This window comes from Oncorhynchus gorbuscha, linkage group LG01, assembly GCF_021184085.1.
Source record: "Oncorhynchus gorbuscha isolate QuinsamMale2020 ecotype Even-year linkage group LG01, OgorEven_v1.0, whole genome shotgun sequence".
Lineage (NCBI taxonomy): Eukaryota > Metazoa > Chordata > Actinopteri > Salmoniformes > Salmonidae > Oncorhynchus > Oncorhynchus gorbuscha.
The window spans coordinates 50,502,596-50,517,462 of NC_060173.1; the positions used below are offsets into that span (position 1 = coordinate 50,502,596).

The 14,867-nt window shown below is 48.5% G+C and overlaps 1 long non-coding RNA gene across 1 annotated transcript; it reads left to right on the forward strand.

Moving 5' to 3' along the window:
* The first annotated feature begins 348 nt into the window (after positions 1 to 348).
* LOC124010731 lies at positions 349 to 10,994 on the forward strand. Its single transcript, XR_006834483.1, has 3 exons — positions 349 to 406; positions 9,336 to 9,482; positions 10,024 to 10,994. It is a non-coding gene; the product is annotated as an uncharacterized LOC124010731 (long non-coding RNA).
* Positions 10,995 to 14,867: the final 3,873 nt, after the last annotated feature.

A 14,867-nucleotide genomic window follows, 5' to 3' on the forward strand; every position in this document is an offset into this window, starting at 1 on the left:
TATCTATACGAGCGTCACACATACAAAACACTGTTTCAAATCATTTTCATGACATAGTAATATATGCAATTTTGTTGACAACTTTTTTTTCCAAAAGGGACTTAGCTAAAGTCATGCGTACATACATTATATGTACAGGCGGTCCGAGGAATCGAACCCACAACACTGGCATTGCAAGCGCCATGCTTTTCCAACTGAGCTACAGAGGACCATGCAGATGTTCAGTAAAGCCATCAACAGCTGAATGAATACAGTTGCTCTGTGACCTGCAGTTAGAATGTAGCCGCTGGCTCACTGCCGGGACACTGTCCTGCAAAGCTTATTGGTAATCCATCCTAATGCAGTTAGTGTTGCCATGGTCACCTGTGTATTACATTGCGCTACCTACGGGGAGCGAGAGGGGACGGTAAGACTGCAAAACTGAAAGATGGAAATGTTTGTTTATTCGTTGTCATAATCAGGGATCCGTTCATCGTGAAGTTCATTCCGATTTTGTCCGATTTCTTAATTTCATAAATAATTCCGTTTTGATCTGATTAAATGGGTGTAAACAAGGAGCTGGGTTTGCCAGATTGATAGACGTCTGTTTACTAGACAAAGCTTCCTGATCACTAGCCTGCAGCGTTATGACCAAGATTGTACAGTATTGGTTTACATACACAATCTGTAAACTACATGGAGAACAGAATGTACAGAAACCTGAACTGCACTCTGAATGAACAGGTTCCTCTCTTTGACTGAATCAAATGGATCAACAATGTTTCCAATTGACTGGGTCTGCAACACTAGTGAGAAGGGTTTGCTTTGCGCATTGGCCAGCTCAGGTTTGCCAAAGCTGTTCTGCTGCTGCTATTACGTAACTTAGTGCTGCCACCTACTGTTGGCTGTCAGTCAAACTCCCCCAACTCCCATTTGTCACATTGGGGAAGGTGAAAAATAATCAATGATTGTGTTTCAAAAAGTCTAAATAGATACTGACTGCAGTTGTCCTCAGGTTACGCTTACCATTTGACTTTATAGATGCCAAGGGGAGACAGGCAGAGAGGGAGAGAGAAAGCGAGAGTGTGTGAGAGGGACAGAGTGTGTATCGTGTCTCTACTCTCTGTGTGGGAGTGAGAATGTGAGTGTGTGGTTCTCTCTGTACTGTCTGTGCATACTCTCAAAGTGCTGACGAAAGCAGCTGGGCATGCTGACGCCTGTCTCTCTAATGGTGTGCCAGCCTGAGACAGCACTCTTCCCCATGCAGCTCTACCCCTATCAGCACTCTCACTGTTTCCATCAGCACATAACCCATAGCCCCGGCTCTATAGCCTGGCCCCGGCTCTATACCCCATCGCTAAACACCAGCCCCAGCTCTAAACACCAGCCCCAGCTCGATACCCCAGCCCCAGCTCTATACCCCAGCCCCAGCTCCAAACACCAGCTCTAGCTCTAAACACCAGCCCCAGCTCTAAACACCAGCCCCAGCTTTAGCTCTAAATATCAGCCCCAGATTTAGCTCTAAACATCAGCCCCAGCTCTATACCCCAGCCCCAGCTTTAGCTCTAAATATCAGCCCCAGCTTTAGCTCTAAACATCAGCCCCAGCTCTATACCCCAGCCCCAGCTTTAGCTCTAAACACCAGCCCCAGCTTTAGCTCTAAACACCAGCCCCAGCTCTAGCTCTAAACATCAGCCCCAGCCCCAGCTTTAGCTCTAAACACCAGCCCCAGCTTTAGCTCTAAACACCAGCCCCAGCTTTAGCTCTAAACATCAGCCCCAGCTCTAAACACCAGCCCCAGCTCTAAACGCCAGCCCCAGCTCTAAACGTCAGCCCCAGCTCTAGCTCTAAACGCAAGCCCCAGCTCTATACGCCAGCCCCAGCTCTATACGCCAGCCCCAGCTCTAAACGCCAGCCCCAGCTCTAAACGCCAGCCCCAGCTCTAAACACCAGCCCCAGCTCTAAACGCCAGCCCCAGCTCTAAACGCAAGCCCCAGCTCTAAACACCAGCCCCAGCTCTAAACGCCAGCCCCAGCTCTAAACACCAGCTCCAGCCCTAAACACCAGCCCCAGCTCTATACGCCAGCCCCAGCTCTATGTACCAGTCCCAGCTCTATACACCAGCCCCAACTCTATACGTCAGCCCCAGCTCTATACGCCAGCCCCAGCTCTATACACCAGCCCCAGCTCTATACGCCGGCCCCAGCTCTATACCCCAGCCCCAGCTCTAAATACCAGCCCCAGCTCTATACCCCAGCCCCAGCTCTAAACACCAGCCCCAGCTCTAAACGCCAGCCCCAGCTCTAAACGCCAGCCCCAGCTCTAGCTCTAAACGCAAGCCCCAGCTCTAAACACCAGCCCCAGCTCCAGCCCTAAACACCAGCCCCAGCTCTATACGCCAGCCCCAGCTCTATGTACCAGTCCCAGCTCTATACACCAGCCCCAGCTCTACACGTCAGCCCCAGCTCTATACGCCAGCCCCAGCTCTATACACCAGCCCCAGCTCTAAACGCCAGCCCCAGCTCTAAACGCCAGCCCCAGCTCTAAACGCCAGCCCCAGCTCTAAACACCAGCTCCAGCCCTAAACACCAGCCCCAGCTCTATACGCCAGCCCCAGCTCTATACACCAGCCCCAGCTCTATACCCCAGCCCCAGCTCTAAACGCCAGCCCCAGCTCTAAACGCCAGCCCCAGCTCTAAACGCCAGCCCCAGCTCTAAACGCCAGCCCCAGCTCTAAACACCAGCTCCAGCCCTAAACACCAGCCCCAGCTCTATACGCCAGCCCCAGCTCTATGTACCAGTCCCAGATCTATACACCAGCCCCAGCTCTATACATCAGCCCCAGCTCTATACGCCAGCCCCAGCTCTATACACCAGCCCCAGCTCTATACGCCGGCCCCAGCTCTATACCCCAGCCCCAGCTCTAAATACCAGCCCCAGCTCTATACCCCAGCCCCAGCTCTAAACACCAGCCCCAGCTCTAAACGCCAGCCCCAGCTCTAAACGCCAGCCCCAGCTCTAGCTCTAAACGCAAGCCCCAGCTCTAAACACCAGCCCCAGCTCCAGCCCTAAACACCAGCCCCAGCTCTATACGCCAGCCCCAGCTCTATGTACCAGTCCCAGCTCTATACACCAGCCCCAGCTCTATACGTCAGGCCCAGCTCTATACGCCAGCCCCAGCTCTATACACCAGCCCCAGCTCTATACGCCGGACCCAGCTCTATACCCCAGCCCCAGCTCTAAATACCAGCCCCAGCTCTATACGCCAGCCCCAGCTCTATACACCAGCCCCAGCTCTATACCCCAGCCCCAGCTCTATACGCCACCCCAGCTCTAAACGCCAGCCCCAGCTCTAAACACCAGCCCCAGCTCTAAACGCCAGCCCCAGCTCTAAACACCAGTCCCAGCTCTAAACACCAGCCCCAGCTCTAAACACCAGCCCCAGCTCTAGCTCTAAACGCAAGCCCCAGCTCTATACGCCAGCCCCAGCTCTATACGCCAGCCCCAGCTCTAAACGCCAGCCCCAGCTCTATGTACCAGTCCCAGCTCTAAACACCAGCCCCAGCTCTAAACACCAGCCCCAGCTCTAGCTCTAAACGCAAGCCCCAGCTCTATACGCCAGCCCCAGCTCTATACGCCAGCCCCAGCTCTAAACGCCAGCCCCAGCTCTATGTACCAGTCCCAGCTCTATACACCAGCCCCAGCTCTATACGTCAGCCCCAGCTCTATACGCCAGCCCCAGCTCTATACACCAGCCCCAGCTCTATACGCCGGTCCCAGCTCTATACCCCAGCCCCAGCTCTAAATACCAGCCCCAGCTCTATACCCCAGCCCCAGCTCTAAACACCAGCCCCAGCTCTAAACGCCAGCCCCAGCTCTAATCGCCAGCCCCAGCTCTAGCTCTAAACGCAAGCCCCAGCTCTAAACACCAGCCCCAGCTCCAGCCCTAAACACCAGCCCCAGCTCTATACGCCAGCCCCAGCTCTATGTACCAGTCCCAGCTCTATACACCAGCCCCAGCTCTATACACCAGCCCCAGCTCTATACGTCAGCCCCAGCTCTATACGCCAGCCCTAGCTCTATACACCAGCCCCAGCTCTATACGCCGGCCCCAGCTCTATACCCCAGCCCCAGCTCTAAATACCAGCCCCAGCTCTATACGCCAGCCCCAGCTCTATACACCAGCCCCAGCTCTATATCCCAGCCCCAGCTCTATATGCCAGCCCCAGCTCTATACGCCAGCCCCAGCTCTATACCCCAGCCACAGCTCTATACGCCAGCCACAGCTCTAAACACCAGCTCCAGCTCTATACCCAGCCCCAGCTCTATAACCCAGCTCTATACACCAGCCCCATCATCTGTACACCAGCCACAGCTCTATAACCCAGCCCCAGCTCTATACCCCAGCCCCATCATCTATACACCAGCCCCAGCTCTATACCCCAGCCACATCTGTAAACACCAGCATATATACCCCAGCCCCAGCCCCAGCTCTATACCCCAGCCACAGCTCTATACACCAGCATCTATACCCCAGCCCCAGCTCTATACCCCAACCCCAGCTCTATACACCAGCCACAGCTGTAAACACCAGCATCTATACCCCAGCTCTAGCTCTATACCCCAGCTCTATACCCCATCCCCAGCTCTATACCCCAGCCCCAGCTCTATATCCTAGCGCCAGCTCTATACCCCAGCCCCAGCTCTATACCCCAGCCCCAGCTCTATACCCCAGCCCCATCATCTATACACCAGCCCCATCATCTATACACCAGCCCCATCATCTATACACCAGCCACAGCTGTAAACACCAGCATCTATACCCCAGCTCTAGCTCTATACCCCAGCTCTATACCCCAGCCCCAGCTCTATACCCCAGCCCCAGCTCTATACCCCAGCCCCAGCTCTATACCCCAGCTCTATACCCCAGCCCCAGCTCTATACCCCAGCTCTATACCCCGGCTCTATACCCCGGCTCTATACCCCAGCCCCAGCTCTATACCCCAGCCCCAGCTCTATACCACAGCTCTATACCCCAGCCCCGGCTCTATACCCCAACTCTATACCCCAACCCCGGCTCTATACCCCAGCTCTATACCCCAGCTCTATACCCCAACCCCGGCTCTATACCCCAGCTCTATACCCCAGCTCTATACCCCAACCCCGGCTCTATACCCCAGCTCTATACCCCAGCTCTATACCCCAACCCCGGCTCTATACCCCAGCTCTATACCCCAGCCCCGGGTCTATACCCCAGCTCCAGCTGTAAACACCAGCCTCCGCTCTATAACACCAGTCTCATCAGCACTGTTACTCATCAGCACATAGCCCAGCCAAAACCCCTTTATATACAGTATACGCCATTTAGCAGATGCTACATCCAAAGCGACTTAAAGTCCATTTACATTTTGGTGGTTCCTGGAATCAAACCCACTATTCTGACATTGCAAGCGCCAAGCTCTATCAACTGAGTTACAGAGGACCACAACTCGCCTGAGGTATAAAGGCATATTCTGAGAGGGTTGGTAACCCCTCAGCCCCATCAGCACTCCATCAGCACATATCCCATATCCCAGTGTCTGCACCTCAACAACCACATCCTGGACCACCACAGAGTAGGTAGAATTATACCCAGCCTAAAAACTGATACTGGGTCAGATCTTTTCTCATCCGCCCAAGGACAAGCAGAATCACATGACATGACACACACACACACACACACACACACACACACACACACACACACACACACACACACACACACACACACACACACACACACACACACACACACACACACACACACACACACACACACACACACACACACACACACACACACACACACACACGCAACTGCAGACTGACAACACTGTGGTGTGACTGGTTGCTACTCTCTGTTATCATTTCCCTGCTCTCTGGCGATGACATCACAAACAACATGTGGGCTATTTCTGTTTGGTTGCCGGGTGAAAATGAGGTTGTGTCTGATGTGCTGAATATGAAAAGAAAGAAGGGAAAAAAAGAAGGCCCATAATGATTTCATGCAACGATGGCTTCATGAAAACAGTTCTGTTTGGTGCTAGTGCATAGCTTAAATCTGGCAAAAGGGACTTTTCTCGCTTGAACTGTGAGCCTGTTTGTTTTATGTGCACAAACTCTATGAACTAAATTACCAGCTCTAATTCAACCCGACGCATCCCTCTCTTCTCTGTCCTCCTTAGCCCTATTTCTAATCTTACCCTTTCATCATCCCTCTCTTCCCTGTCCTCCTTAGCCCTATTTCTAACCTTTACCCTTTCATCATCCCTCTCTTCCCTGTCCTCCTTAGCCCTATTTCTAACCTTTACCCTTTCATCATCCCTCTCTTCCCTGTCCTCCTTAGCCCTATTTCTAATCTTACCCTTTCATCATCCCTCTCTTCCCTGTCCTCCTTAGCCCTATTTCTAACCTTTACCCTTTCATCATCCCTCTCTTCCCTGTCCTCCTTAGCCCTATTTCTAATCTTACCCTTTCATCATCCCTCTCTTCCCTGTCCTCCTTAGCCCTATTTCTAACCTTTACCCTTTCATCATCCCTCTCTTCCCTGTCCTCCTTAGCCCTATTTCTAACCTTTACCCTTTCATCATCCCTCTCTTCCCTGTCCTCCTTAGCCCTATTTCTAACCTTTACCCTTTCATCATCCCTCTCTTCCCTGTCCTCCTTAGCCCTATTTCTAACCTTTACCCTTTCATCATCCCTCTCTTCCCTGTCCTCCTTAGCCCTATTTCTAATCTTACCCTTTCATCATCCCTCTCTTCCCTGTCCTCCTTAGCCCTATTTCTAACCTTTACCCTTTCATCATCCCTCTCTTCCCTGTCCTCCTTAGCCCTATTTCTAATCTTACCCTTTCATCATCCCTCTCTTCCCTGTCCTCCTTAGCCCTATTTCTAACCTTACCCTTTCATCATCCCTCTCTTCCCTGTCCTCCTTAGCCCTATTTCTAATCTTACCCTTTCATCATCCCTCTCTTCCCTGTCCTCCTTAGCCCTATTTCTAACCTTACCCTTTCATCATCCCTCTCTTCCCTGTCCTCCTTAGCCCTATACCTTACCCTTTCATCATCCCTCTCTTCCCTGTCCTCCTTAGCCCTATTTCTAACCTTACCTTTTCATCATCCCTCTCTTCCCTGTCCTCCTTAGCCCTATTTCTAACCTTTACCCTTTCATCATCCCTCTCTTCCCTGTCCTCCTTAGCCCTATTTCTAACCTTACCCTTTCATCATCCCTCTCTTCCCTGTCCTCCTTAGCCCTATTTCTAACCTTTACCCTTTCATCATCCCTCTCTTCCCTGTCCTCCTTAGCCCTATTTCTAACCTTTACCCTTTCATCATCCCTCCTTCCCTGTCCTCCTTAGCCCTATTTCTAACCTTTACCCTTTCATCATCCCTCTCTTCCCTGTCCTCCTTAGCCCTATTTCTAACCTTTACCCTTTCATCATCCCTCTCTTCCCTGTCCTCCTTAGCCCTATTTCTAATCTTACCCTTTCATCATCCCTCTCTTCCCTGTCCTCCTTAGCCCTATTTCTAATCTTACCCTTTCATCATCCCTCTCTTCCCTGTCCTCCTTAGCCCTATTTCTAACCTTTACCCTTTCATCATCCCTCTCTTCCCTGTCCTCCTTAGCCCTATTTCTAATCTTACCCTTTCATCATCCCTCTCTTCCCTGTCCTCCTTAGCCCTATTTCTAACCTTACCCTTTCATCATCCCTCTCTTCCCTGTCCTCCTTAGCCCTATTTCTAATCTTACCCTTTCATCATCCCTCTCTTCCCTGTCCTCCTTAGCCCTATTTCTAACCTTACCCTTTCATCATCCCTCTCTTCCCTGTCCTCCTTAGCCCTATACCTTACCCTTTCATCATCCCTCTCTTCCCTGTCCTCCTTAGCCCTATTTCTAACCTTACCTTTTCATCATCCCTCTCTTCCCTGTCCTCCTTAGCCCTATTTCTAACCTTTACCCTTTCATCATCCCTCTCTTCCCTGTCCTCCTTAGCCCTATTTCTAACCTTACCCTTTCATCATCCCTCTCTTCCCTGTCCTCCTTAGCCCTATTTCTAACCTTTACCCTTTCATCATCCCTCTCTTCCCTGTCCTCATTAGCCCTATTTCTAACCTTTACCCTTTCATCATCCCTCCTTCCCTGTCCTCCTTAGCCCTATTTCTAACCTTTACCCTTTCATCATCCCTCTCTTCCCTGTCCTCCTTAGCCCTATTTCTAACCTTTACCCTTTCATCATCCCTCTCTTCCCTGTCCTCCTTAGCCCTATTTCTAATCTTACCCTTTCATCATCCCTCTCTTCCCTGTCCTCCTTAGCCCTATTTCTAACCTTTACCCTTTCATCATCCCTCTCTTCCCTGTCCTCCTTAGCCCTATTTCTAATCTTACCCTTTCATCATCCCTCTCTTCCCTGTCCTCCTTAGCCCTATTTCTAACCTTACCCTTTCATCATCCCTCTCTTCCCTGTCCTCCTTAGCCCTATTTCTAATCTTACCCTTTCATCATCCCTCTCTTCCCTGTCCTCCTTAGCCCTATTTCTAACCTTACCCTTTCATCATCCCTCTCTTCCCTGTCCTCCTTAGCCCTATACCTTACCCTTTCATCATCCCTCTCTTCCCTGTCCTCCTTAGCCCTATTTCTAACCTTACCTTTTCATCATCCCTCTCTTCCCTGTCCTCCTTAGCCCTATTTCTAACCTTTACCCTTTCATCATCCCTCTCTTCCCTGTCCTCCTTAGCCCTATTTCTAACCTTACCCTTTCATCATCCCTCTCTTCCCTGTCCTCCTTAGCCCTATTTCTAACCTTTACCCTTTCATCATCCCTCTCTTCCCTGTCCTCCTTAGCCCTATTTCTAACCTTTACCCTTTCATCATCCCTCCTTCCCTGTCCTCCTTAGCCCTATTTCTAACCTTTACCCTTTCATCATCCCTCTCTTCCCTGTCCTCCTCCACTGTACTTCCATCTCGCTTTTCCACTTAGACCAAGCAGGCAGTGGACAGAGTATGTACATCTGTCTGTCAACGATGACTTCAGAGGGTTAACAGTAACAATTAGCAGGGCACTTCCACTATTCCACTAAAGCCAATGTCACTTTGTGTAGATGGCTGGTTATATGTTCAATTACCCAGGAGGCCTTCTAACAGAGCAACCAGCAGCATAGTAATGACCTACGGATTTAGCATGTCACAGGCTAGTAAATACATGTCATGCAGCAAATAACACAAAAATGCAATGTCATGAAAAGTGTTATGTAAAGCGTTACCCTCTGGCCAAATAGTCTATTTAGTGTGACCTGTGCCCTCTCTCCGCCCCTGTGCCAGTGTTCACCTTGAGGGCAGAAGTCCGAACACGGGTGAAATGTGACCACAGCATCCCCTGGGGTAAAATGGGATGTGACCGCTGCTCCCAGAAAGGAAACACATAGTCAGCTGGACGATCAAGTGATTCTCCTCAGCAAAACATCTCTGGTGAGGCCACCCACACACACACACACACTGGCACTCGTAGACGCAAACACAAAGATACACTCCGTGAACACACAGACTCCTCCTTGCATGCACACACACACACACTCACTCTCTCCACTTTGCATCTAGTACGCATTGATTATTCATGCAGGAGTAATGTGAGGTGTCTCTGTTTTAATGCCTGCTAATGGCTTTTAGACTTACCTTCGCTGGCTATGAATAACTCATATCAGTTACGCCACAGACGATACCTCATCCTCACTGCCTTTAGTTGACATGAGGGTGTGTGTGTGTGTGCGTGCACGCGCGTGTGTGTGTGAGTGTGTGTGTATGCGTGTGTGTGTGAGCGCATATTGCTGTTAGCTGTTCCCAAAATAGCAATAGGCTATGAGAAACAAAGGGGTTTGTGTGTTTAGCAACGCTTGAGTACTTCTTTACCTCACTACCTGGCTGAAACGTTGCGATAAACTACAGAAGCATACAAAAGTGTGCAGGTATTACTTTTCCTTCTAGGTCATCTTAGTGCCCTCGTCTCTTCCAGGAATAGGTCTGAGGGGTGAGGTGTGGTGAGGTGGAAGCTAGGCTGGGATGGGCGCGTATCGATCCCCGTGTGTGGCGTCCGTATCGACGGAGAGATGTGTTTTCGGGAAGTGATCTTGGCAGGGCCAGACAGACGGCCAGACAGACGGCGGGTAGACGAACAAGCAGACAGGCACCTGAGCAGGACAGGACACATGGGGCACCATGTTGGCACCATCAGCCCTGCTGCATTGACACTAGAGACCCTGGTATACTGTAGAAAGGTCAAAGGTGACATCTCCTGAGCGGTACCTGGGAGCTCACAGTGATTCAGTCCTTTCAAACATTTAATGTGAAGGTATAAGCATTACGCTATGACATATAGGGTAAGGAATCTATACAACCTAGATTCTAAGGAATCTAGGTTGTAAAGAATCTAAGGACCATGAACATAATAAGAAACCTTAGGTGCTACCTGCCCACTACAAAATGCCCAGTCAGAAGAAGGATGAGATAGATATCCAGGTTCAGGGGACTTTATTGGAAGAAGATGTCCACACACATCACATTCATCTGACCACTCATGGTTCAGGAAACTGAGAATGATGTCTAGTGAGAATGAACATAAACTATGTTTTTTCTTTTTTACCAGGTAAGTTGACTGGGAACACATTCTCATTTACACACACTCTCTGAAAGGAAAGAGGAGTAAGAAAACGTATAGCACTGCTATAATATGAATGACATGTGTGTAAAAGCTAGCACAGGTAAGTGTATAACAACAAGGGCTACACAGTACACTACAGCAGGCATAAGGCCTAGTCACATGGCAATAGACTAAACAACCTACTGCACTTTTGTTGGAGGAGTTCTGTTACGGATACAGTTATCCTGTGTGTGTGTGTGTGTATCCTGTGTGTGTTTCTTTTCTCTCCTTCTCCCCTCACAGGTGAAAACCATCACTCCCCAATCAGTCAACAGTCAATCATCAATCAGAAGACACACCTCCTCCTATTTCCTGACCTATCACAGTTCCTTCCCCATGGTTTAAAAACCCCATCATTTGTTTGTTCTAGAGCTCTGCTCAGCTCAATCTCTAGCTCAGCTCAATCTCTAGCTCAGCTCAATCTCTAGCTCAGCTCAATCTCTCTGTAAATGCCATGTCTGTAGGTCTCAATGCTGTTCTCTCTGTAAATGCCATGTCTGTAGGTCTCTGTGTTTCACTTTGTGTCTTAACCTCTCTTTTGTTTAAAGCACCTCCATAGCACTTTGTCATCACCTGTGAGTATTGTTTTTGGTTATGGTGTTTGTTTGTTGCTGGTGGGAAAAGGGGGAAACCAAGACCAGTCGCCCATGGGCATACACTACCCGTAGGTGAACTTTGTTAAATACACTAGTTAGAACTGGGCGGACCACCCACTGTATTTTTGGTTAGTTAGTTAGCTGTTGTTAAAGTAGGCTAGTGTAGCTTAGGGGTGTGTTTTTGTATATTTATTGTTTTTTTCCTTGGGTCCAGCTCAGCCCCTTTTCCTGCTCCCCCCATTACCGTGTGTTTATAAATAAACCTAGAGTTTGACGGTAGATTTCTGTTGTCGTGGTTATTTTGTGCACACTTTTACTTTGTCACAATAATAATTTGCATGAGTTATGTTACGGGTCTCATTACCATCCCCCCTAGACTGTCGGGCCAAAAGGGATTCGTAACAAGTTCCCACATATGCTGAGCACTTGTTGGTTGCTTTTCCTTCACTCCAACTAATCCCAAACCATCTCAATTGGGTTGAGGTCAGGTGATTGTGGAGGCCAGGTCATCTGATGCAGGACTCCATCACTCTCCTTTTTGGTTAAATAGCCCTTACACAGCCTGGAGGTGTGTTGGGTCATTGTCCTGTTGAAAAACAAATGATAGTTCCACAAAGCCCAAACCAGATGGGATGCTGTATCGCTGCAGAATGCTGTGGTAGCCATGGTGGTTAAGTGTGCCTTGAATTCTAAATAAATCACTGACAGTGTCACCAGCAAAGCTCCCTCACACGTCCTCCTCCATGCTTTACGGTGAGAACCACACATGAGATCAACTGTTCACCTACTCTGCGTCTCACAAAAACATGGCTGTTGAAACCAAAAATCTCTAATTTGGACTCATCAGACCAAAGGACAGATTTCCACCAGTCTGATGTCCATTGCTCATGTTTCATGGCCCAAGAAAGTCTCTTCTTCTTAGTGTCCTTTAGTAGTATTTTCTTTGCAGCAATTCCACCATGAAGGCCTGATTCCCTCAGTCTCCTCTGAACAGTTGATGTTGAGATGTGTCTGTAAGTTGAACTCTGTGAAGCATTTATTTGGGCTGCAATCTGAGGAGCAGTTAACTCTAATGAACTTATCCTCTGCTGCAGAGGTAACTCTGGGTCTCCCTTTCCTGTGACCTTCATGTCTTAGAGTAATGATGGACTGTCATTTCTCTTTCCTTATTTGAGCTGTTCTTGCCATAATATGAACTTGGTCTTTTACCAAATAGGGCTATCTTCAGTATACCACCCCTACCTTGTCACAACACAACTGATTGGCTCAAACAGATTAAGAAGGAATTAAATTCCACAAATGAACTGTTAACAAGGCACACCTGTTTCTTTAAATGCATTCCAGGTGACTACCTCATGAAGCTTGTTGAGAGAATGCCAAGAGTCTGCAAAGCTGTCAAGGCTAAGGGTGGCTACTTTGAAGAATCTCAAAGAATCTAAAATATTTTTTGATTTGTTTAACACTTTTTTTCTTACTACATGATTGAAAGTGTTATTTCATAGTTTTAATGTCTTCAATATTATATTGTGCAAGTTCTCCCACTTAAAAAGATGAGAGGCCTGTAAATTTTCATCATAGGTACACTTCAACTATGACAGACAAAAAGAGAAAAAATTGTAGGATTTTTAATGAATTTATTTGCAAATTATGGTGGAAAATAAGTATTTGGTCACCTACAAACAAGCAAGATTTCTGGCTCTCACAGACCTGTAACTTCTTCTTTAAGAGGCTCCTCTGTCCTCCACTTGTTACCTGTATTAGTGGCACCTGTTTGAACTTGTTATCATTATAAAAGAGACCTGTCCACAACCTCAAACAGTCACACTCCAAACTCCACTATGGCCAAGACCAAAGAGCTGTCAAAGGACACCAGAAACAAAATTGTACACCTGCACCAGGCTGGGAAGCCTGATTCTGCAATAGGTAAGCAGCTTGGTTTAAAAAAGAAAGTTGCACAGTATACCCTTCATCTTAAAACAAATCTAGTGATACTGTACATAACTTGACATTTCTTCCATACATTGTGGGAGGATAACCAACCTTCCAGTTAATGGCAATGCATGTGTTAGCCACTATAAATGCTAGGTTACATAGTCTTCAGTCTCAACATTTCCAAGCAAACTAAAACAGCGAGAAGGGAGAATCTGTAGACACGCGGAGATAAAAGGACATACTCTTTGCCATTATGCAAATACAGCGCATTCGGAAAGTATTCACACCATGACTTTTTGTTGTTACGTTACAACCTTTTTCTAAAATGGATTAAATTGTCCCACCCGCCCTTATCAATCTACACACAATACCCCATAATGACAAGGCAAAAAAAGCTTTGTAAAACTGAAATATCACATTTACATAAGTATTCAGACCCTTTATGCAGTACTTTGTTGAAACACCTTTGTCAGCGATTACAGCTTCGGGTCTTCTTGGGTATGACACTACAAGCTTGGCACACCTGTATTTGGGGAGTTTCTCCCATTCTTCTCTGCAGATCCCCTCAAGCTCTGTAAGGTTGGATGGGGAGCGTCACTGCACAGCTATTTTCAGGTCTCTCCAGAGATGTCAGATCGGGTTCAAGTCCGGGCTCTGGCTGGGCCACTCAAGGACATTTAGAGACTTGTCCCGAAGATACTCCTGCATTGTCTTGGCTGTGTGCTTAGGTTTGTTGTCCTGTTGGAAGGTGAACCTTTGCCCCCATCTGAGGTCCTGAGCGCTCTGGAGCAGGTTTTCATCAAGTATCTCTGTACTTTGCACTGTTCATCTTTCCCTTGATCCTGACTAGTCTCCCAGTCCCTGCCCCTGAAAAACATCCCCACGGCATGATGCTGCTGCCACCACCATGCTTCACTGTAGGGATGGTGCCAGGTTTCCTCCAGAAAGGATCCTTGGCATTCAGGTCAAAGAGTTCAATCTAGGTTTCATCAGACCAGGGAAACTTTGCTTCTCATGATCTGAGTGTCTTTTAGGTGCCTTTTCGCAAACTCCAAGCGGGCTGTCATGTGCCTTTTACTGAGGAGTGGCTTCCGTCTGGCCACTCTACCATATAGGCCTAAATGGTGGAGTGTTGCAGAGATGGTTGTTCTTCTGGAAGGTTCTCCCATCTCCCCAGAGGAACTCTGAAGCTCTGTAAGAGTGACTATTGGGTTCTTGGTCACCTCCCTGAGCAAGGCCCTTCTCCCCCGATTGCTCAGTTTTGCCGGGCGGCCAGCTCTAGGAAGAGTATTGGTGGTTCCAAATTGGTTCAATTTAAGAGTGATGGAGGCCACTGTGTTCTTGGGGACCTTCAATGCTGCAGGATTTTTTTGGTACCCTTACCCAGATCTGTGCCTCGACACAATCTTGTCTCGGTGCTCTAAGGACAATTCCTTCGACCTCATGGCTTGGTTTTTGATCTGACATGCACTGTCAACTGTAGGACCTTATATGGACAGGTGTGTGCCTTTCCTAATCATGTCTAATCAATTGAATTTACCACAGGTAGACTACAATCAAGTTAGATTTGTCAGCCAGCCTTAAAATAGCATCTGGCTTGTCCGGTGTTTGCTGGACAGAGAGAATAATGTG